The sequence below is a fragment of the Podarcis filfolensis genome (assembly GCF_964270895.1).
Source record: "Podarcis filfolensis genome assembly, chromosome: 13".
Lineage (NCBI taxonomy): Eukaryota > Metazoa > Chordata > Lepidosauria > Squamata > Lacertidae > Podarcis > Podarcis filfolensis.
This window is the reverse complement of record NC_139615.1, coordinates 48,929,935-48,954,523: the sequence shown is the minus strand read 5'-3', so window position 1 is coordinate 48,954,523 and position 24,589 is coordinate 48,929,935. Positions and strand designations below refer to the sequence as shown.

Below are 24,589 nucleotides of genomic sequence, written 5' to 3'. Positions count from 1 at the left end.
TCTCAGGCTTTATTCATGAATGTTATTCTCCCAGCGCTCTTTGCTGTAAAGGAAAAGCTCATAATCCACCTGAAACGACTGAGTCCCATTGATATCAATGCAACAAGGTTTAGCACAGTCCTATGCCAGTTTACTTAGTGGTACGGCCCACTGTGTTCAATAGACTTACAACCAGGGTAACTTGCTGCAACTAAATCAAGCCTGGTCACTTGCAAGCATTTCAATAAGAATTAGTCTCAACAAATGTTAGCTGGATTGGAGCCAAAATAAATAATAAATTTGGCAAGCCTTTGCTATGTTCTTGTTTTACCTTAATATAAAATGAGATTTTTTAAATGCGACCTGTATTTGTTTTTATGATGTTTTTGAAACCTATCCTGGGATGACTTGGTGAAGGGCAGGCTATAAATGTGATAAATAAAGCTGCATATGGGTACAAACCTGTGCCAAAGGACAGAATCCCAGAAAGAGCAGAGGTAAAGGGATCCAGCTCATGCACCAGGAGGCAAAGCCCATAAGTAAAGGGGTGCAGCCTATAGAAACCACCCAATCTATCTAAAAATAGCAATAAATGCATACATGATACCTGACCAACATAGATCATATTTATTTTGTCAACACTCCAGAAGTGAATAATCCAAGAAGGTGTACCTAGCTGCAGATTACATGTATAAAGCATATATAGGCAGCATATTACTCAGGAATAAAGTACTTAGAACACCGAAGCACCTGGCCCAGATGGCATTAAGCCCGAAATGCTAAAATCACAGGCGGATTGGTGGGTACCTTTCTTAGCCTCTCTCTTTACCCACATAGACGAGACTGGTTGCATCCCAAGGCAATGGGGAACAGCCATAATAGTTCCATTCTATAAAAGGGCAATAGAGGGGACGCATCGAACTATAGGCCAATTAGCTTACTAAGTGTGATTAGTAAACTTTATACAAAGCACCTACTTAAAAAGTTTACTGAATGGTTAGAAAATGAAGACATTCTGGCAATAGAACAAGCGGGCTTTAGACCCAGAAGATCCACGATAGATCACTGCCTAACAGTACAACACCTCATAGAAAAATATAAATCAGGAGGGCAAGCCTCACTCTACGCCACCTTCATAGATCTAAAAGCAGCCTTCGAAACAGTCCCCAGAACTAGACTCTGGGATAGACTTCAGGGTACCACCGTAGACAGAAGGCTCCCGTTTTTCAATCCAGGCAGTTCACGCAACAAGAGTCAGGTGTAGCCTCCTAGGATACCTAACAGACCCCATTAAAACTTTTAAGGGAGTCAGGCAAGGGTGCCTATTGGCCCCCCTTCTATGTAATTTCTATTTTAATAATATTAAAATACAAGCTGGTCTTTGACTGTAATAAATTATTATTATTATTATTATTATTATTATTATTATTATTATTATTATTATTACTATTACTTAGAACACATTTACTCATTTTATTTTACAGATAGAAATCCTACAATATTTAATGTAATTATTAAGAATGCTTAATAGCAGAAAGTTTAGCAAACTACAATGTGTGAAATGCCCAGGCCTTTTTTTCAGCCAAAACTCAGTTCTGGCACCTCTCATGTGGGTGCCATTGCCATTATAAGAGAACAAGGGAGGTGTTCATGGTGGGTTCTGGCACCTCTTTTTCTAAAACAAAAAAAAAAGCACCAGAAATGCCAGTGTGCAAGACCAAACCTTGTGTCCCTGGTGGGCCTGCATCATATCCAAAGAGCCTTTTAAAGCTCTTTGAAACATTATTTAAACATGAAACATCTCCTGTGCACATGTAAATGGCATCTGCTGCATTTTGCAGGAAAGACATTTTAAAAGACCCATAAAAGAGAAAGAGACCTTTTATTGGGAAATCGGACTGCATGAAGGAAACAATTCTCCAGAACTGGATAACCCAGACAGCGGTTAACAACCATCTCCCAGCTCCAGGGAAAGTCACAAATTAATCTGTGCAGTGCATGAGTCACGTGACTGACACATTGCTGAGAGTTTTGTGGCTTAATCCTGGGACCCCCTAGAGGAGGATGGGATTGCAGTGATAATTTATTAAATGGACATGAATGAAGAGAAACTCTTAACAGAAGCTGGAATGGTGAAATTGCACTATTAATGCTTGCCTTCAGTGTTCAGATTTTCTTGGTAATAGAGCTATTGAGTGCAATCCAGCTAAATTTAGGCATGTCTAAGTCCTTTTGATTTCAGCTGCAAACTTACTTTAGAACTATTATTATTATTATTATCATTATTATTATTATTATTATTTCAGTTTATACACTGCCCTATACCCGGAGGTCTCAACTAGACCCGTTGCTCACAGCAGAGTCTCATTAGATATGAAATTATGCATACAATTAGCAAATTCACAATTCCCTTTTTAAGTAAATAGCAGCTGCAGGGCCCACCCTCAACTTGCAGATAGTGAGGATGAAAAAGCCAGAGTTTAGTGTGGAGCGGGGAGCAGCAGTGCGGCTTAGAAGCAAAGCAGCAAGCAGAGAGAGAGAGAGAGAGAGAGAGACCAGATGTCTGCTGGAATCCCAAACTGTTGATATGGGAGAAGCCCCCTTTTGGGATGTTAATGTTGTGAACCCCTCCATTGTAGGCTCAGGTTGTTTATATGTGCAAATAAACCATATATCATAAAGACAGCACAGTCTCTGCTGTGCCTTATTCCCAAAAGTAAACATGAACCCTGGGTAAGCATCTGGAACCCCTGGGGTGGCTTGCAGCAGTATTTAAATTAATGGTTTTAATAAAAGTTATATATTATTTTTTATTGTGGTATTTATTCTCTATTTTCATCATGGCCTCCAGATTCACCAAAAAGCACGTCGCAGCCTACCGCTTTCAGTTTTAGAAATACTGCCCCAGACTTAGTGTGTATTTATAAATGGATTTCATTTATAGAAATCGAAGAATAGCTTGCCCCTTCAGCACCAGGGGAAGGAATTGCAGCAGAAAATTCAAAGCGTCTTTCGTCACTGTGCAAGTTTCTCTCCATGCTCACATATAGGTTTGTTGGATGCAGCCTCAGGAGGACAACCGCCGCACATGAATTTTCATTCCAAAGTATTTCAACCATCCTTACTTGAGACAGCCAATGCAGAATAAGCAAACCAGCATACTGGTGTAACAGAGTAATGTTTAAACAAGCAGCTAGTTTTATTGAGAGGAAAACACACAGTAACTAACTTCAGTCCCCTTGATTTCTACAGGTGTACTAAGTCTGGATTCACTCCTAAACATGCTGATTCTATCTGTAAAATAGCTATGAAGAACAAAGTCATCAGCACATTTTTGCAAATGGATGCCCAGAAGCTTTCTGACTGGCTGTGTGAACAGAAGCCACTAGTTTATTTGTTATAAGTTGTTAGGTCACCAAAGGGCCAAAGCAATTTCCCATGAAATTAGGATAAATAATAAGGTTGACTCAGCAACTTGCTTTTAGATAGTGGCAATAGTGTCATTCTCAATATGCTTATTCTAGAGTTACAGTAGTCTTACTATCATTGTAGAGGAAATGGTAAGAAGATCATGACCACAAGGTCTTTGGTAAAGAGCATTCAAATAATAATGTCTATAAAAAGCATCTGTATTCCAGATGTTGTTGCAGCTTTTTACTCTTGTGTTAATTGTAGGTAGTTATTCCCCCCCCCCGATCTGAGATGGGGGACTTGGGAGTGAAATTACAAAGGCTCAGGTTTGAGAATTAATGTATGTCCTTTTGTTACAAATTCTCACATTAGATATACCGTATTTTTCGCTCTATAAGACGCACCAGACCACAGGACGCACCTAGTTTTTGGAGGAGGAAAAGAAGAAAAAAAATATTCTGAATCTCAGAAGCCAGAACAGCAAGAGGGATTGCTGCGCAGCCTGCATTTGTTCCATTAGACGCACACACATTTTTCCTTTTTAGGAGGGAAAAAGTGAGTCTTATAGAGCAAAAAATACGGTATATAATGTACCCATCTGAGAAGTTGTAGCAACAAAGGGAAACCCAGAAGTAAAATAATGTTGTATGTCTGACCTACCTTTCTTTCGGGGGCTTTGAGGAAAGCAGAAAAATCATTTGACAGCAGGGCTTTCTAATAAAATGTTGAGTCACAAACACTGGCCAATAAATATTATTCCCAAGACCCCTTCACTGGGAAAAAAATAGACCAGTTGGTTAAAGTTGATATTGGAAGATATAAATTGAAATGACAGTGCACTAATTGTTGGAACTGTCTAAAAGGACCTTGCAGCATATAAATGAGTTAATAAATACAATAAAATAATGACAGTGAATAGATGTTGAAATTTTCCTGGTTTACTGAATAAAAAATATGACGATTGTATAATATAATATGAAAATAGATAAAATAAGCTTCATAAATATCCCAGTTTGGGGATGTAAGGAAACGCTTTCTTTCAAATGCTTACCCATCACTGCCCTCCCATGTACTCAGACATAAGCTCCATTGGTTTTAATTAAATTTACTGCCAAATCAATATGTTTAGGATAGTAGCTTTAATATGAAAGTGGAATATTTATTTTCCTTTGTTGAATCTTGGAGGCCTTCATCCATTTAACAGCAGGCCAAATTCCACTGATTTCTGTTGGGTTCTGGTTTAAAGATCACTGGGGGAAAAAACCCCTGCTTCATTTTCTCATCTGTCAAAATACTATGCCGTGTATCAGAGAAGTGATCTGATGCTATTCTGCTTCTTTATTGCTGCCTCCGGCTATTTACTTTCCGTAAACCTCTTTTGCTCACCATGTATTTAATCAGTGGCATAATAATAAAAATTCCAATGAGCAAGATACCTACTGCATTATTAGGCCTCTTGAAATTCCCTTACTTATGCTCCGTTCAAGTTTATTCAAGTCATAAAATTAGAGGTCATTGTGACTGTTAAAAGCATTCTCTACTTCGCTATAATGTTTACTATTGTTCATGTATTTACTATTTTAGTTCAAATATTAGACAAGCAAGAAGGTTTCCATATGTACCTTGGGTAGTGCTCCCTTATAAAAACGGAAGGGGAGATACACTCTCTTCCTTCAGCACAGCAATGTTTGCAAGAATTGATGCAGTTTCCTAAGGCTGATTCCTTGTCACAATGCTTATTTATTTGTGACTTATTTTGTTATGACTTCGTCATTGCCATCAACCTTATTACAGTCAATGGCCTAGAAATTATATGAAACAATATATCTCCTTGAAACTAAGGAGAAAAATGCAATCAAAGAAATAAACAGTTGAACCAAAATGATAAATATTGCCAAATTTGTGTGATATTGAACTAAGTCCTGCTCAGAGTAGATCCACTGAAATGAACGAACCTAACTTAGTCATGCCGCTAATTTCAGTGGGTCTCGAGTACAATTTACCTTGAATAATCATTTAATATAAGGGCTTCAATACCATTGTGCACATATTTGCCATTTGCCCCATTATTGTATCCTTGTCTTTGGGCATCTTTAATATTGATGTCTTGCTTTAATCTGTTCATGGTTTTGTCTACTTAAACCACTGCCTGACTCTGGTTTTGTTTCAGTTAACTCTACAAAACGTTCCTCGATTGAAATGTTTCTAGGATAAAGATGGGCGTAGCTGATAATGTGACAAATATGGTCATGGTGAGAAACATCTGGATTTACAATCAGGTAGCAATGATTACACTCTTTTTCTAATCATATAAATTATCTCACCGTGAACACTTCCCCCCTACAATGAGAGGAAATCATTTTGTATTTTATGTAAAAAATGTAGAAAGTCCATTTTATGACAACCGCACTGAATTATGGCTAATCAATTCAATGAGATTTAGAGAAAGTCCCATGTTTGGCCTGCCAGCAATTGCTGTACTTCCACAAGAGTAATATTATTTTTTGCACAAACAGAATGTCAAAATAACATTCAAAATGTATGACCATTTCTCTTTTTCTTTCTGAATTGCCTTTTATACGGAATCATCAATAAGTTTACCGCTTTCAATTTTATTTTCTAAGTTCTTCCATTAAAAAACACACACATTTGGATCCAATTGGGTTCAAATGCTTCTAATTATTGAAACCCTTTGGTTTATTGCAAATATTTAAATAGGCTCCAGGAACATTTGTCACAAACAATACGCAACACAAGCATAATTTTAGGATCAACAACTTTGCTGTTAGTATCTTACCATGAAATTTGCAGCCATTTTCTGGCTCCAGTTTATGAAAGTGGTCAGGTTCTAGTCTCCCTTCATTTCTTGATTGATTGATTGATTAATTAATAACAATAGACCTCTTTCTGTTTCCTTTTCTTCCTGGAGAGATGTATTATCCTGAACCTTCTTAAGTTTCCAGATTTTCTTTCTTTAGAGATCATTTAACTGGCTCTCTCCATATTTTAAAGAAGCTTGCTATCTTTGCGTGTAGGATGTTGTAATCAATCCTATATGTTTAACATTTATAGATATATTCATTTCAAAGTGTGTACTAAGGATGCACAGTTCACGTATGTATCCCTCCCAGGGATCTTCAGTTTTGTTTTCTGCTTGTTTGTTTTTAAAATTGAAAAAGTGCAATTCCAACAAAATAGTTCCCTGCATGCCTTAGCAACAGCAGAAGAGAGTGCTTTTTATGTACGGTATATTAAAATGTATTTTAATTTTTCAACTTTTTGTGATTAGGTGACTTGGTTGTGCCTAGAATTTACTTCTTCACTGTAATTAAGTTGACACATTGGCTATCATTCCATGTTGGGCTTAGAATGGAAAAACAAACAGCAGTCCTAAAGTGACATAAAGCGAAGGAGGTTTGGCCTAATCTTAACAGGAGTGATACAGATTGTCCATAGTGATATAGCTGACAGTGAAGAAATACAAATTGTTGTGGTCATAGTTTAGTTCTCAGATTGACAGCTGAGCTCTTTTTATATACATTTTTTTTCTTTTGTGGTAATGAAGAGTACGTAATGACATAATATACATTTCCCAGTGAATATTATTTCTGTGTCAGTATTCTGCATTTGACATGCTTTTTCAGTTCAGCTTCATTATCTAAAGATGAACGTGATTCAGTCTGAGTGTACCTGTACTGATTCACAGACATTAAGCGCATATATCATATCTTTACCATCAAGTCATCTTTGTCGTAGATACAAAACCACAAAACCAGAAAGGGAAAACTAGTTTCACAGTGCTTCTTAGGGAAAAATTGGCTTAGGTGAACTGAGGGTGAAGTGGTCCCAAGAAGTTATTTCAAGAAGAACTGGAGGAAATTTCCCTTGACCAAGTACATACAGTGGAAAGCCACTTCCGCCCTGCAGAGGAGGTGGGGTTGCGGGCTTCACGCCCCCACCACGCGTCACTCCCTGGCCAGCCAATTGGCTGGCTCTGGGGGCGTGGCCTGCCCTATTTATCCCAGACCTCTTTTCCCACCTACCAGCTGTTCCTGTTTCCCACCCTCCCACCCTTTAAGGTTTTCGTTCCTTGACCTTGCTATGGACCTTGATTGGCCGCCGTTGAGGGGCCTGGTAGGAATTTTTCCACTTGGCAAATTGGCACCAGCCACTTGGTTTTTGCCTACCTCGTAGCAAATGGTCACATCTTTCTTGGTATTGGCAATTAGGCATTGGTATTGCTCTGCAGATGGAAGAGGGGAGGTAGTGCCATCACCTGCCCCGCATATAGAAGGGTAGTCCGATAAAGGATTCTGGGGGGGGGGCGTGGCCCTGTCCGAAGCCTGGGGAGGTGAGGGCCTAAGGCACGCCCCCGAGCGGTGACCCCGGGGGAGTTCCTAATTGATGTGCATCAGCAGGACTCCCCTTACTGGTGGTTAACCCTTCCCAGACTTCAAGCAGATGGACTGAAGCCGGATATAGTCGGTTAGGACCAATGCCTAAGCCAATACTGCTCATCACCTGTAACCAATAAAGTTGTGGCCTTATTTAGCCCATTAACCTTAATAATTGTGTCATGTGTCTTTATTTCCACTGGAGGGGGGACTCACCACGCAACTAACTTCTGAGGAAACATGCAAGGGAATCCAAGGCTGTTTTGAAATCAAGGCTGTGACTCTGGAGTGGTAATGCTGTGAACCCCTCCATCATAGGCTCAGGCTGTAAAGGTAAAGGGACCCCTGACCATTAGGTCCAGTCGTGACCGACTCTGGGGTTGCGGCGCTCATCTCGCTTTATTGGCCGAGGGAGCCGGTGTACAGCTTCCGGTTCATGTGGCCAGCATGACTAAGCCACTTCTGGTGAACCAGAGCAGCGCACGGAAACGCCGTTTACCTTCCCGCCAGAGCGGTACCTATTTATCTACTTGCACTTTGACGTGCTTTCGAACTGCTAGGTTGGCAGGAGCAGGGACCGAGCAACGGGAGCTCACCCTGTTGCGGGGATTCGAACCACTGACCTTCTGATCGGCAAGTCCTAGGCTCTGTGGTTTAACCCACAGTGCCACCCGCGTCCCTGGCTCAGGCTGTACATATGTGTAAATAAAGCAGTCTGTTTCTCATTTCCGGAAGGAAACACAAACCTTTGGAATGTCACACTGCTTGGAGATGGAGGGTGGCATTCAACAAGAGGATGAAACAATCGTTCTGACTGGAAAAAAAAATTCTTTACTTCTTAATCTTATTGGTGATATTCACAAGAGAAATAGCAAGCTTATGGAAGTTTGCTGAGGGTAGCTGGTGCCTTCGGATGACACAGAACAGCTGCACTTCTTGGCCTTATGTCTGCCTGCTGTTCTAATTGGGAAAGAGTCTAATAAAACTCAGAAGGAAAGATATTTTCCCTATAAAGGTATAGTTTGAATTTTGGCACAAAAAAGCAACAACTTTCTGCTATTGACCCAGCTGGAAAGAGTGAATAAATTCATCAATCCACAGTATATAATACGGTACATTTAGCTCCAAACTAAAAGAGAGAGCCTATTGCTGACTAAATAGCATAACTATTTCTGAACTATGCACTCTTACTTGAGAGCAAGTTCCATTGAACATCGGCTTGTGTGATAAATGGGAAAAATAATAATGTGTACACTGGGGGGGGGGTTTGCAGTTTCTGTATCCTACTCTTTTTTTTGTTACATCTCAAATTCCTTTTCCTGATTTTCTCCCCCCCCCCCTTCTCTTTTTACGGTAAATACAGCATCGTTTGATTTTAAGCACCGCTTTCAGCTTTTGTGTGTGGATCCACAGGAAAAAAAATCCATAGCTTTCCCCTCCTTTTCACCTTCCCTCTCCATCCCATTCCATGCTTCTTCTCAGTACTATGGAGCTAGCTCAGCGGACAGTCACTGCTGTCCCATTCTTCAGCCAGTGATCAATGAAGGCTGCAGTCCTAAGTACATTTCCTTGGGAGGAAGATCTGCTGAAAGCAATGGGACTTTATTCTGAGTAAACATTAGAGCAAGCTGTTCTGTTGGTCTTGGCCAGTGATCTTCAACACATATACAATTAGAGTGCATTTTAAAATTAAGGCGCCGTGGTGGAGGCAACTATTCTATGCCACTGGATCAGGGTGGCCCAGTGCAGGATCAATCCCCTCCTTGTTGTAGAGCCAGCAGATGAGAAGTGAAATCATCACAAGAGAGGAAGATAAGGAACACAGCTGAAAGCCATGGGGGGCACCCCAGAATCATCACCGTTGCCCAGAGACCATAGTTCTACTCCAGAGTTCTGACTTACTGGTCCAGGGGCAGAAGACCTTTCCACTGCGAAGAGCTGTTGGCCCACAGGACATGCCGAGTGCAGAACAGAGCCAAATGTGGGCCAACTGGCATTTAGTTTGCTATGGCTTATAGCAGGAGTGGCCTTTGGCACCCTGAGTGAGGACAAACCTTGGTGACCCCCAAATCTTTCTTATTTTCACAATAATTCCTTTTGGAACAGAGTTCAAGCAAAGTCTTGCTTTCCGTTCTGTGCATGCTCTCAAATGCATTATTTTGTGCCCCCTCGGCTCAGTACCCTGTGTGGGTGAACCATTCACACTACCCTAAATTTAGTGCTAAATTTAGCCTGTAGGACTTGCCGATCAGAAGGTCGGCGGTTCGATTCCCTGCGACGGGGTGAGTTCCCGTTGCTCGGTCCCTGCTCCTGCCAACCTAGCGGTTCGAAAGCACATCAAAGTGCAAGTAGATAAATAGGTACCGCTCAGGCAGGAAGGTAAACGGCGTTTCCGTGCACTGCTCTGGTTTGCCAGAAGCGGCTTAGTCATGCTGGCCACATGACCCAGAAGTTGTATGCCGGCTCCCTCGGCCAGTAAAGCGAGATGAGTGCTGCAACCCCAGAGTTGGCCACGACTGGACCTATTGGTCAGGGTTCTCTTTATCTTTACCTATAGCCTGTATGTTCCAAGAGCAGAACAAGACAGCCTGTTTACTTCAGTGCTGACACTGATCAGGGCAATGGATAACTGAGTCGTCACGTGGTTTACAAAAATGCCTTATGGCTTTTCCTGTCCCAAGCTGGGATCGGTACTAAAACCTCCTGCAGCAGATTCCTTGAGGATGCTGGTACTTTGCAAATGAAGGAGAGGTGGGGGAAAGGATTCCAGACCCTCTATCACGAGGCAATGAAATGTGACAACTCAAGGCAGACTAGCTCATAGCCCACCTTTAGAAAACAGACCAGATACCTTTTGCCCCCTGTGGGAGGAATCATTCCTGAAGCATGGAAACAGATCTCCGCATCAGCGCCACTCCAAGGGGAAAGAGTGACTCAGCACAGTTAACAAGCAGAAATAGCTAAACAAAGTGAAGCAAGCGGGAACGCTATCCAAGCAGTTTGGCAGCGCAAGGTTGGAAGGAGGTGAAAGCCCTGAGAGCAAAGGATGGAGATCATTTAGAGGTGGCGGCTGAATGACTTTTTCAAATCTTTGTCTGTGCTACCCCTTCTCTTCCTCTCTGCTCACTGCCACTCAGGCATCCTCTCTCTTCCAGAATGTGACTGTCCAAGATCTGCTGGAGCTTGCCCCATGACTTTCAGTTGATGGCATTAAGCCCCATTGGAAACGGATTGCTGCACTAGCAGCAGGCTGGTCCTGCAAACTGCCTCTCCTCCCTAGGCCCAGATGCTGGGTGCTGCTGGTGTCTAGTTTTCTCCTCCTCACACCTTCCAAGTGTGGTGAAACACACATTGGTGTGACCAAACTAGGATGCTCTGACCATGAGAACATAAGAAGAGCCTGCTGGATCAGGCCATTGGCCCATCTAGTCCAGGATCCTGTTCTCACAGCCGCCAGCCAGATGCCTGGGGGAAACTAGAGATCAGAAAATAACAACAACAACAACAACAACAACAATTTTATTTATACCCTGCCCTTCCCAGCCAAGACCAGGCTCAGGGTGGCTAATACCAGGTATAAAAACAATTGATTAAAATACAATTTAAAAACAAGATTAAGTACAACATTAAAATGCAGCCTCATTTCAGTAGAAACTCAAATCAAAAACTTTTTGGGGATGAAAACATCAAATCTTCACCAAGGCCAACTATCCAGACTGGTCCTACATGGGCCAGAAAAAAGCCAGTGAAATCCCCAAATAGGAATTCCATCACAGAAGGAGAAAGGAAAAAGGAAAGAGGGCGAGGGGATCAAGTTGATTCCAAGCCAAAGGCCAGGTGGAACAACTCTGTCTTACAGGCCCCGTGGAAAGAAATCAGATACTGCAGGGCCCTGGTCTCATGAGACAGAGCGTTCCACCAGGCCGGAGCCAGTGTTGAAAAGGCCCTGCCTCTGGTTGAGGCTAGTCTGACTTCCTTAGGGCCCGGGACCTCTAGGGTGTTGCTATTTATGGACCTTAAGATCCTCTGTGGGGCATATCGGTAGAGGCGGTCCCATAGGTATGAGGGTCCTAGGCCGTGAAGGGCTTTAACCTAACACAAGAACCCTCTCCCTTCCCGTGGTTCTCAGCAGTGAGTATCTGAAAGCATTTCTGCCTCCAACTGTAGAGGTAGAACATAGCTATCATGGCTAGTAGCCTTCACTAGCCCTGTCCTCCAGTAATTTGTCCAATTTTTAAAGCCTTCCAAGTTCGTGGCCATCACTATGGGCAGCAAGTCCCATAGTTTGACTGTGTTGCTTGAAGAAGTATCTCAGAATCTTATAACTGTAGGCTTGGAAGTGTTGGTGGCACTCAGGATCAAGTGTTACAGAACAAAGGAAACATGTCTCCTCTCTCCTCCTTCTCTGAGAGAGAACAGAAAAAGCAAAAGTACAACAAAGACTGAACAGCGTAACTGAACTTCCATTCTCATGACTCCAATAGTATGGAATGTCAACACAGATATGTGATGAAAACAGTCACACACCAGCAGTGGAGAGAATGAAATCCCAACAGGAAGGGACGCCAAGGGTCATCTAGTCCAACCACCTGCGATGCAGGAGTCTCAGCTAAATCATACAAGACAGATGGCCCTCCAACCTCTGCTTAAAAACCTCCAGGGAAAGAAAGTTCACAACCTCTCGTGAGAATCCCAACCACTGTTGAACAGCTCTTACTGTCAAAAAGTTCTTCCTGGTGTTTAGTCCAAACTTTCTGTGATGGCCTGGGATTCGGACTCGGATGCTGAACCTGAGGGATCCCAGCCTGCACAGGATTCCCCGCCTCCAGAACCAGCTGAGCCGGAGCTGGGGCATGAGCCTGAAGGGTCCTCACCTGTGCTGGATCCTCAGGTGCAGGCACCAGCTGAGTCTGCTCTGGCCCCTGAGGTGATGGAGGACCCATTGCCTGCAGGTGCTCCACTCTCAGCCATGTCAGAGGAAGCTGAGGTTGCCTCTGAGTCCGGTAACCCTCCAGCCTCTCCTGAGCTACAGAGGCTCAGGGCAGAGAGGCGGAGGGAACTAAGTTCCCACAGGAGGAGTGCTCACCTCCAGGCCAGGAGAGGCAAGTCACCAGAGGATCAGGGCCGCCCTATGCCTTGGGGCAGATAAAAGCCGGCCAGCCCCAGTCCCAAGTTGCGGGAGCAATATTGTTGGTTGCCTAGTTCCTGCCTGAACCCTGCCCTGCTTTCCTGCCTGAGCTCCTGGCTCCCTGCTCGCAAGCCTGTTCCTGACTTCACCCGACTCCCTGCCCTGCACCCAGCTTCAGCTACTACGGCCTGCCTCCATGTTGCACCTTTGAGCACGGACCAGACTTGGACCTCACCTCTCGGGTAACCCACGGGACCGGCACACTTTCTTCTATCTGTTCCAGTGTTCAGCTTCATTGGATAGCCATGACTTTTAGTGTTATGAAAGAGGGAGAAAACCCTTTCTCTATTCACTTTCTCCATGCCATACATAATTCTATAAACTTCTGTCACAGCGCTTCTTCCTCACCTTTTCTCTGCATCAAGACGTCCCAAACACTGCTGTTTCTTCATAGGGGAATCCTTCCAGCTCCTTGATTATTTTGGTGGCCCTTTTCTGAACCTTTTCCAATTCGACAATAGCCTTTGTGAGGTGTGGCAGCCAGATCTGTACACATCCCTCCAAAGTGGTCACGCCATAGATTTGTATAATGGGATTATGATACTGGCAGTTTTATTTTCAATTCCTTTCCTAACGATCCCTAGCATGGAATTTGCCTTTTCATGGCCATCACTCACTGGGTCAATGCCTTTCTTGAGTTATCTACTGTGACTCCAGGGTCTCGCTCCTCCACCCTACTGTCAGCACAAGAGAACAGCTGTAAATGGATTCTCCCAAATATTGCCACAGACTCCAGCCTGCTGCAATTGGATGAATGGAAGTAGCAGATTCCACCCAGTCTGCAGGTCATACATTTCCCAACCTAGGAGTAGTCAAAGGGAAGCGAAGGACACTGGTGCTGCCCAAAAATTGTGAGGATGGTGCCTGCTTTGTTCTGGAATTTGATCATGAAAGCTTTTTGACTGAGTGGAAAAAGATAGAGTGTAATATGTCTGCATCCAGTGTTTATCAATACCAATACTATATCCCAGGCATGAAAGGAGTGGGAAACACTAATATGAAGGTGAGGAATGCAATCACCCTTGATTTCTCCAATTACAGAATGGAATGTCAATTTTGAAAAGACAGACAAGCAAAGACAAAATATCATTGCAGAGACAGAAGCTTGGATCAATTCTTTCTTTCTCCAAATAGGACCACCTGTTGTTCTGACATCACTGTTGGAGGAAGCAGCCATTTCTTGTCCAGCTAAAAGTAAACACATTTGTTACCATCTGCCAAAAAGCAGAGGTAAAGAAAGACTGGAAGGGGAGAAAAGGAGAGGGAGTCAGGATTAAATAAGGGGAAGAACTTTGGGTTATCCTTGTTTTGCATTGATTTTGGAATCGGAATGGATTTGGGCAAGAGCATGTAACCATGTGGATTTCAGTGATTGGCCATCCTTACACATGTGATGTCAGGGGAAAGGGTATCCATTTATGGGGTTTTCCTGTTATTTATCAGCCAACAGTGAACTAGCCAGCTATTTTGTATTGGCTATCTCATCCTGGAAAGAAGTCAAGACCTTATTCAACACAGCTACTGAAAGCAGAAAGAAAATGACACCACACAAACTCATGTTTAAATCGAACTTTTCCCTGCAGGTTCCTCCACGTCTGTCTCCAGCTCCTCCTCTGCCCCACTCTCCCTCCTGTTTTCCCCCACTGGGCTCACACATACCTTTTGCACACAAACACAGCATTCTATTTTTCTTTTTTGAAGGAGAGGCAGAAGCAAGAGTGGGCTGGTGCTGTTTCCATCTGCTTGTTCCAGAACAATTTCAGATTTATGAGGAGGAGGGATTTTGCCTCAGCTCTCCCTCCCCCCAAGACATAAGGGATGGGTCAGCCTGGTCCTTCCCACCTGGAAGTCAAATAAACAAGCCAGTGTAGGGATAGCACGATCTGTTCCTGCTCCAGGAGATCTATTGGCTTCCGAACTGGACAGAAGAAAGGGTTAACACATGCATCTTCAGTGGATGCATACTTCCTAAGATCTTGAGCCTAGAATCATGGGTGTACCGCAGGAATGTTGCCTTGCCACAATTCTATCTGCCCACCACAGATCTCTTAATGGGTTGCTGTGACTTACTGTAATAGGGTGTGTCATTTTAGGTGGTGAAACTTAATGTTTGCAAATTGCTTCAGCAAGGGGTTTTAAAAATATGTTTTTGGGTGTGAGGAATTCAAATCTGCTATTATTTTTGTGGTTGGACAACATTTAGATGGGCAAATGTATGCTCAATTAAAAAGCATGTAAACTGCTCTCGGAAAGCCAAAGAATTTTAATGTTACCTTCTGAAAAAGTTTACCTTCTGAAAATGTCAGGTAATGCTATAAAATGTTAGGTAATGCTATAATTATTATTTTTTTAAGTTTCTCTGCATAAAACAGCCTGCTAAGCATGAAATATTATTTTGCAATGCTGAAAGTAAAAGTGAACTGACTGTGCATGGTTGGGTATTTTCCTAGAGTTCCAAAATACCCTTGAGCTAAATCACCCAAGAGTTTCTCAGTATCTTCCATACTAAACACACAGATCAGTTTGTATTTGAAAGCATATATTTTGGGTTAAGGGATCTTCCATTCTACCCTCAGAGCAATCGCCATCGACACAATGAATGTTTTATATAAATAAATAACGATGGTTAATCACTGGTTTCAGATTTGGGTAAATTGTTTCTCCTGAATTGTTCTAGACACATGAAATTTGTATTTTAGATGAAGGCAGACATATTACCTAGAGATCACAGTACAGCTGTCTTGCAAAAAATAACTTTCTCTATGAGGTCAGTAATTTTCCGCAATTTTATGTGGGGGGAAATCAGTCACTGAAAAGATATACAGGGTCTCTTTCTAACAATCATTTTCTTTTGCTGCCCCATTGCCAAGATTACAGAACTCCCTCTTTACATATATGAAGGCAGGAGCAACACACCTTAAAGGGTCACAAGGGAGTCTCTGAGTTCTCTAAAAGTTAATGTTCATAATTTTGTTCAACTTCAGTGTTTTCACTGCGGTACCTTTTGAGTGCTTTGCGTATGTAGCTTATTAAGTTATCAAAGCATTGCTTCATTTTAAGGTGGCCAGTTTAAGATTGGAGCAGAGTTCATAGCATTAATGGAATGTCTTCTTCTTGTGTGGGACCAAAAGGGACACGGCATTGACTTAATGTCTGTCTTTTGCCTCGTGATCACCTGCTTTCATCCCTATCTCTGCTACGGCAAGTTCCAGCATTCCAAACCTGTGAGCAGTTTGCAAAGTCTTGGCAAGAAATAAAATAAATGTAGTGAAAGCAATGTTGGATAGAGGCACAGTTAGCCTAGCCTAGCATTTGATGGAGTCTGGACTTTAGAAGTGAGCTCTGAAATGACAGAATAAACTTCTCTCCTTGTTATATTTGAGGTTCTGCATAGACTCACTTTCCACTTTTATCTTTCAAAACCATGTCTCTCACTGCCTGTGACCTCCAACTGTAGCATCCTAAGGCATCTCTCCTGCTCTGCTCACTTTCACTTGCCACCCTTATGCCTGGAACTGCTCTTCTGAACACATAAGTGCCAGCTTTCTCTGTGACTCAACACCCAAGTCTTTAACTAAAGCAAAGTCTGAGTGTATGTGCTTCCGTTAATTCCCTATTTACCTTCACATCTCCCTCTGTTGTCTTCCCCATCTAAATTTAGACTGTATGTTCCTTGGGGCGGGTTTTTTGTAGTGCAGAAAATCTGCAGAGATAACCCCCTTCACACATTCATGCATATCATGTCCCTGCTTAACATTTGACAATTTGAAGCTGAATTGTGTGAACCGACGGTATTGAAAGTATTGCTTGAAATAATCTGGGGAATTACGAAAATTCCACCTTGTGTATGTGACTCCTGGTTGCTCATTTACACATGAAAGCAACACATGACTAAGTGAAAAGGGTCTGTTAATGTAATCTCCCACTACTACTGTTAACATTTGTCTATGGCTTAGGTTTGGAAGGGACATGTTTCAGTCTGTTATACTGGTTCTGCGAGGACATGGAGCATTGTGAAGGGGATTCGGAAAGAAATCAAAGCGCTCTTGCCAAGGGTGAAAAAGATTCTAAGAGGCAAAAGGATCAGCTTGGGAACGTGGAGGTGAGCATCATGTGCAAATGCTGTTGATGAGGTGAGTTGTGTTAACAGACTCTTGGTTTCTGTTCTTGCCTAAATTCCGTAAGAGAAGATCACATAACACCATCCTGTGATCTTTAGATGAAGGGTGGTATACACATTTAATAAACAACAACAAAACACCCCAAAATGGTTTTCCCTTACAGTAGGCATGGGAAAACTTTGGCCTTTCAGATGTTGTTGGACTACAACTCCCATCATCCCTTGCCATTGGTCATGCTAGCTGGGGCAACGCTACCTGGAAGGCCAGAGGTTCCCCACCCATTTTAGATGTATACCCATCACTAGGCCGTAATAATCCTCCCTTCAGAAGGACAGTGAATTTCAAAAGTTAAAGTGCGATGGGGGAATGCTAAAATGGGAAAGAGAAACTGTGATTTCAACTGCTTTTGCAAGATACGTAGTTACCAGAGGAGGAGGCGGCCACCGCTCTAGTGCACAGCTGTTTAATGCATTAATCTGCAGACATAGTTATTCTCTGGCTGGAGTCCACAGGCTTCCCTAAGACCAAAAAATGAGCTCTGACTGGGTTTTTCGAGTTAGTAAAATCTATGTATGTGTTGTCAGTGCACATCTGGAATTTAGAACTGCTAATGGATCTGCTGTGAAAGAAGAGAAGGGAGAAGTGTCTAGCCAACCAACTCATATGTTAAAAAGCATTACTACATTGCTGGCAGGCAGCCCTTTGCTCTCTTAACTTTGCACCAGTAAAATTGGAATGCTAAAAGAGTCAGATAGGGGCTCAGTGCATATGCCTTGAGGCCTACTGGAATGCAGATTTCCCACTCCCACCCACAAAGGAGTATTTAAATAGCAAGCTACTGGTGTTTTTTTTTTTGGGGGGGACAAATCATCTGCCAACGTATTGTATATTTTATTATCATATCAAACACAGTGATAACACATTAGGTCCCTGGGCTAAATCTGGTAGCCTAACCACTCCGTTGGTAACCCAGAAGCAATGGGGTATGAAGGGAGCGGTGGTCGTGGTTCTCGTATTTGCCACCAGTCTAGTTTAGGAAATAGTATTGGGTGCCTGGTTTGAACTCTGTCCCCCCTCCTCAAAATACCTCTCTAACAGAACAAGGTACTAACTGAGACACAAAATTCTTGAATAAACATTGTTCTGGAGTAGCCAAAAAGCTCGCTGCTGGAAGATGATCATCTCATCCATGAAAGAAAGGAGGACATGACAAAAGGTATGTAGATTGCACTCCAGAAATCACAGGAGTACTCAGAGCAAAACCCTAAATGATTCCTGTTACATACATTGTACAAGATGAGCCTCAGCAGAAGACAGGGGATGCACAAACATTTAAATGTCATGTTAGAGATAGTGAAACAGCTGTGAGGGATTGGGGAAAAATGAAGGACAAAAGTACAGTGGCATGATTTACTGTGCTGTTTCCCAGCTTTGTACATTAATTAAAGCCATTAAGATTAATTAAACCCCTTAGATCTAATGCTGGAATACATTAAAGGCAAGCCAATGGATGAATGTAATTATAGAAAATAAATTTAAGGGGGTAAAGACAATGGAAAAAATCAGAGGCAACTCTCAAGGTCAAAAAGGGGTTAAAGCAAAAGAAACCGGGGCGTGTTTCTGCTAAAAGAAAGTAAGAACCTGGAACTTAAAAAAAGTTTGATTTGGAAATCTGGAAAGCAGAAACAGAGAACAGACACACTAAAATAAAAAGTCAAAGTTGCAACTGGTGAGTTTGCAAATGAAGTATGGGATGGTTGCTTCAAAGCCCCTCAAGGCAATACATCAGATGGAAGCAGGGACAACTACTATTCCAGGGACACTGTTACATATATCAAGAAGCAGAAGAAGAACTAGAGTTTATCGCAGAGACCAGCAACTAGTTCCAATGGAAGTTGTCAATATTCTGCACAGAAAACTGGGGTAACGAATGCACAGGAAAGGAAGTGGAAGCACATTTAAAGGAAGAGGGTATTAAGCACCAAGCAACCGTGCCGTTTACACGTGAACAAAACGTAGTAGCGGAAAGGGAAAACTGTACTCTAGTTGAGATGACAGGATTCATGTTATTCCATGCATACTGGGGCAAAGCAATTATGGCAGCCACTTATTTAGGAGAAAGCAACATGTGGCCTGGACATATTTTGCTCACCTCATCCCACTGATAAATTTATTCTCCATCACTACCTGTGAGCCTTCCTTTCTTTTCAGTGGTCTGTTTACATCAAGCGCAATGTCTCCATCTTCTTCATTCCAGCAGCAGCAGCTTCCATTCTATTCCCTTTTCTGTAGTCAAAATATGTTACATGTTTCCCAACCTTTCTGTGACCATTCTGTGATGACCTCCTTCTTACCAGGGACAGCCAGTGAGACCAAGAGTTCCTTTTTAACATTTTGCATCATGAAAAGGGGAGCGGAGAAGTGAAACAATGTCTGTTCAGTGATGCTCTGGATGAAGACTAAAATTAATACAAATACACGCCCCCCCTTCCCATAAAAAGAAAAAGCAGTGCATTAGAAAGCTTTATTGCATGATGTGTTTACATAATGCGGTAGAAGTGAACTTTAAAATTATATCAGAGATTTCTGGGCACAGGTCAATGGTCAATATTCTAAGCCTGCATGGCACAAACTTTTAAAATCTAAAACAGAAGAGTAATTTGGGAGCAGAGATAGGTGTTGAGTATTTTTAAAAGGAAACTCCTGTTATACTCAATGTAGTGCCAAAACTGGATGAAGATTGCGACAAATTATCAGTGTGCTGGGATGCAGGAATTTTTTTTTTTTGGGGGGGGGAGTTAATTCAAGTTCTTCATTAAGTAAAACTGTGAGGATGCAATATTAAATTCAACATTTTACAGGTCTTTGCTTACAGCCAGGAAAACAACAAAATGAACAATGGTGTGCGTGTGTGTTCCCTGCAGGATATATATTTGACCATGCATGGCTTGTTCTTAAATTACAATTCATAGAATAACACTGCTGGAAAAAAAGCTTATTTTACACTATGCTACACACAAAACAAAGTCTAGTCACATTTACACATTTTTACAATAATTCTTTGTCTAGAAACGTGTCCTTTTCTACCTTAGAACTATATATTTTTTAAATTCCCAGTTCACAGAAAAGACACAAGAAGTCCAAAGACAGTCCTTTGAAAAGGGAAATTGTAACCCAACATCACAAATGGGCTTCTTCATTCACAAAAAAATCTTGTATTTCACAGCTGTTAAAACTTAGTGATGTAAACCATCCATACCTATGCTTTAGGTAGCAAAGTCAAAGTAAAGTATTTCAAAATTAAAGGATTTCTCCCCTTGCATGTGTGTAAATTATACAGTCTTTAGAATGCTCCTTTGAATTAGTCATGTATCCAAGTGAATTGTTAAGTAACGACATGTGAACCCCACCCCCACTTCACATTAATTGATGAATGTGGAAATTATTTTTACTACAACTTCTAATAAAGAAATGCTTCATTTTGACCAGGAAAACACAAAGCTCTCTGTGCTTTACAGAATACGGAGGCTATTTGTGAAAGTGCAATCTTTTGCTTTACAATCTGGATGGAGTAGGAATCCAAAACTATTTGAAAGGTGTAGAAGACTGGATAGGGAATTCACCGCAAGGCTCTCCTGCACAAATGAATGTGCCCCTGAAATGCATGGGAAAGAGCACTCACATGGAACTTGCACAGGAGAACTTCCCAGTGGATCGTGTCCAAAATCCAAGTCTCATTAACATTACATGACTTTCCCTGAATATTACTAGCAACAATATATATATAAAACTAAGAAACCTGACCCACCTAGGCTGCCAGCCTAAACACACTTACCGGGGAGTAAGTCCATTGAATTCAAAGGGGCTTACATCTGAGAAGACATATATAGGCTTGCACTGTGCATGTTACTTGCCATGTTCTTGCGTCCAGCAACAGGACTGCATCAGTTTACAAATCCAAAATGGTATTTGCTTTCCTGGCTAATAATTGCCTGAGTATGGCTTTCTAGAAAACCTCTGAGTGTTGACGGACGAATGAAAAGTGCACATGGGGATGGGGAGAGCTGCAAATATTCAACCTAAAGCAATTCCTTTCAAGGCCATCGACTGAAAATATTTTTAAATAAATGGGGGTCAGATTTAGAAGCTCAGCTGAAGTTAGTAAGAGCTAGCAACGTTTTTGAAGAATGAACTCTACAGAATGCTGTATGAGTTAAAGGCAGTGGATAGCCATGATCACGTTGCCAGGTTTTGCACTGTGACCTGAAGCATCCCACATGCCACACCTTCAACATTTTTGCTACAACCGCCATTCAGAATAGGAGGGGAGACTGAACCATGTGACTTCAAAACCGACATTGCTTCTAGAGAAAACTGCTTGGTTACTTTTGGTGCATTTTTTCCGAATGTTACACTATTCATGCCGAGGAATTCTTTGCATTGCCATTTTTAGCTGAGAGTTCTTTTTGAACTCAAGAAAACAATTATTAAGGCTTGTGAGAAAATGACAGGTAGGGCTCAGCGGACAAATAGATTCCCTTGTTACATAGCATCTGAAATCTGTTATGTAGCTGTTTGAACCAACAAAGCAGCGGTGAGTGAAAAATGTAGGTTCTGCTGTGATTGTACGTTTTGAAGCATGTTCCATGGAATTCCTTCGGGCATTTCTGCTGCATGGCTCAGAAGCTACTGCTATTGTTGCCACTGACGATTATCCTTCGGTTTGAAGATAGGATTGACTTGGATATTGTTCACTTTCAAAGCCTTGAAGCAATTAGATGTTTGGCAGCACCTGATAAATGCTCGTATCTGTCTATGTCCTTATCAAAGGAACAGCATAACACCATGCAGATGTGTGAACAGTCCCTTGGCAGCAAGGGAGAACTGGAGTACATTACTGAAAACCTTCAAGGCAAACAAAACGAAGGTATAGATTCCCTTGGTGGTGTCTCTTTCTTGCATGCAAACCAGAATCATAAGCACATTTCATTCGGAACACATGAGGAGGTCTGTCAATCCCAGATGAGTACCTATGGCCAAACTTTTAATAAATGGGTGATCGTAGTGAGGACTCAATGAAACTCATTTCACGAGCTCCTGGACTGGTATATGTTAGTGTTTCCATACAAAAAGAAGGCCGGCCCACCACTATTTTGCATTGCAAACTGTTTTGGAAACAGTAGTTTCAAAACAGATGGTTGTTTGGGATAGATACTGGATTTTCAAAGAGAATGACACAGCTTTGGTTGGGCCAGTGAAATCCTTGTGCGTGAGCTCAAGTGGCTGTTTTGGATCCCAACTCATACCAGCAACCTAGAAAACATTTCCTGTAGGACAACTCCACTGGCATTATAAAAATATTCTGGCGAAATATCTGAGAGGGTTGTATTTGCCAATGGTAAATAAAAAGAGCAACATGGCAATCTTTGAAGGACCAGTTGTACATTTGTTTGCTGTCATGTATAAAATGTGCTTTTTTGGAGTACTGGGCTACTGTCTAACTAGTAGGCAGTTAAGGACACCATATTTTGCAGGAACAGGGAAGCAGGACCTCTCACCCCTGCTCTCTAGAAAAAAATTATATATGTATCATCGTATAATCCTAATATGTTCTGGCTCAATAAGTACCAGAAGAGCTTATGACAAGAGGGCCTCTTAAGAAATGAAATTTCATAAGCTACACTGGGAATTTGACTGAAAAGTAGGTATAAATCTTAGTAATCATAAAAATGGCCAAATGGATGCTGTTAAGCAGACAGGTAAATGCAACCATTTAGGATGGTCCAAAAATCCTGGTTAATGTAAAATGACAGTATGTGCTCTTCTGGAGCATAAGATCTGTAGCAATTGTAAACATAATTATTGTTTTTGTGCCTGAGCATTTCAACCAGTTTACCAGCTGTGTTTCAGGTCATTTCTCAAACCATTTTGGAAATCTGCAATAACTTACTACTTTATTATGGAAGAAGATCCTTTGATATAGGAGGTGGGGGATATGCTTTTGATAGCAAGGATTTAGGAACCCCTCTGCCAGAGACTAACCTCACTCTCCTGAAATAAATGAAATATTGATTAAATACATTCAATTTCCTTCAGTTTACTGGCCAATGCCTTTTCCTCTTTAGTCAAAAATGCACACTGACTGGGTTTATTAAAAAAACAACAACCCTTCCATATCATTGCAGAATCACTAAATAAACAGTATGTCAAAATTGAGGGAGTACACATTATCCAGGAGCCCTACGGTAGCTGTTACAAGAGACAAATATCCCCTTAGAGGGGCGAGGTCAAAGTTAATAGCAACAGTAACTCATGGGACAAAATCCAGCAGTTGAGTGAGAGAAGCAACGTACAGATGGAATTTCTCACACTCTTTCCTTATAGTTGTATGGCCAGTAGTTGGCTTTCTGCGTAAAGGCTGTGACTGGAATCCGCCAGAATGATGTACAACTTTCTCTCAAGTTTGTTTTTCAAGTGTTGAGCCATTGGCTGGCATGGTAACAGTGATGCAATCGTTATGCCTTCTTTAGTACCACTAGCTTAGAGGTATGTTTAAGTGTAAAAAGTTCCCTTTTATACCAGTCTTCAAGAAAAGGGGAAACACTGAATGTGTTTGATTCTTGAATATTTCCACGATAGGCTGTTTCTAAAGAGCTGCTTCATGAAAGCCATGGAAATACAGTGGTACCTCGCAAGACGAATGCCTCGTAAGACGAAAAACTCGCAAGACGAAAGAGTTTTTCGTTTTTTGAGTTGCTTCGCAAGACGAATTTCCCTATGGGCTTGCTTCGCAAGACGAAAACGTCTTGCAAGTTTGTTTCCTTTTTCTTAAAACCGTTAATACCCAGGGTGCATTGCTTGAAGAGGTGCAGTTCCGTGCTTCGCAAGACGAAAAATTCGCAAGACGAAAAAACTCGCAGAACGAATTAATTTCGTCTTGCGAGGTACCACTGTAAGCAGAAGAAACCTCTCTCAAATACATTCTTTAAGCTACATTCTGTACACTTCGGAAAGGAAGTCTCTGGATGTTCAAATATCCCCATGATTTGGGGGATGGGGGACAGTTTCCATGTGCAAGGACGGAAACTGTCTCTATTCCCTGTTGTCTTGCGTTCTCTGTTGTTGTTTTCATGGTTTGTGGTGGTGGTGAAAATGTAACTGGAAAGGAGTGTAGCAGGACCTTTGTATAATTCATCCAGTGGGCTTGACAGAGTTATGCTTTGCTACATCAGATTAAGAAAATAGCCTAATCAGCCCACGCATGTGCACAAAACTCCTACTTGACCTTGACAGCAAATCCTCTTTTGTCTCCGGCTAGTTGCTGGCATACTGCTATAATTTATATATACATCTCTACAGCTGAGTGACAAGAGGTACTCTGTGCTATCCCTGTGCACCTGTGCTATTATGTTGAATGTGCATGTACATGTTTGTGAGAGGTCCCGGTATAAAAATGTCCTAGTGGAATGAGTTCCTGTAAAAAGGATTTCCCTTCA

The 24,589-nt window shown here is 41.8% G+C and overlaps 1 long non-coding RNA gene across 8 annotated transcripts; it reads left to right on the top strand.

Annotated features, from left to right (window-relative positions):
• The first annotated feature begins 161 nt into the window (after window positions 1-161).
• On the top strand, window positions 162-24,378 carry LOC310748154. Of its 8 annotated transcripts, none has more exons than XR_014541124.1 (6): window positions 162-176; window positions 5,561-5,642; window positions 14,014-16,564; window positions 16,929-17,074; window positions 18,192-23,774; window positions 24,051-24,378. It is a non-coding gene; the product is annotated as an uncharacterized lncRNA (long non-coding RNA). The 8 variants fall into 8 exon arrangements; XR_014541125.1 differs by having other exon boundaries at window positions 5,561-5,669; window positions 15,672-15,739; XR_014541126.1 differs by having other exon boundaries at window positions 5,561-5,669; window positions 15,672-16,564.
• The last annotated feature ends 211 nt before the right edge of the window (window positions 24,379-24,589 follow it).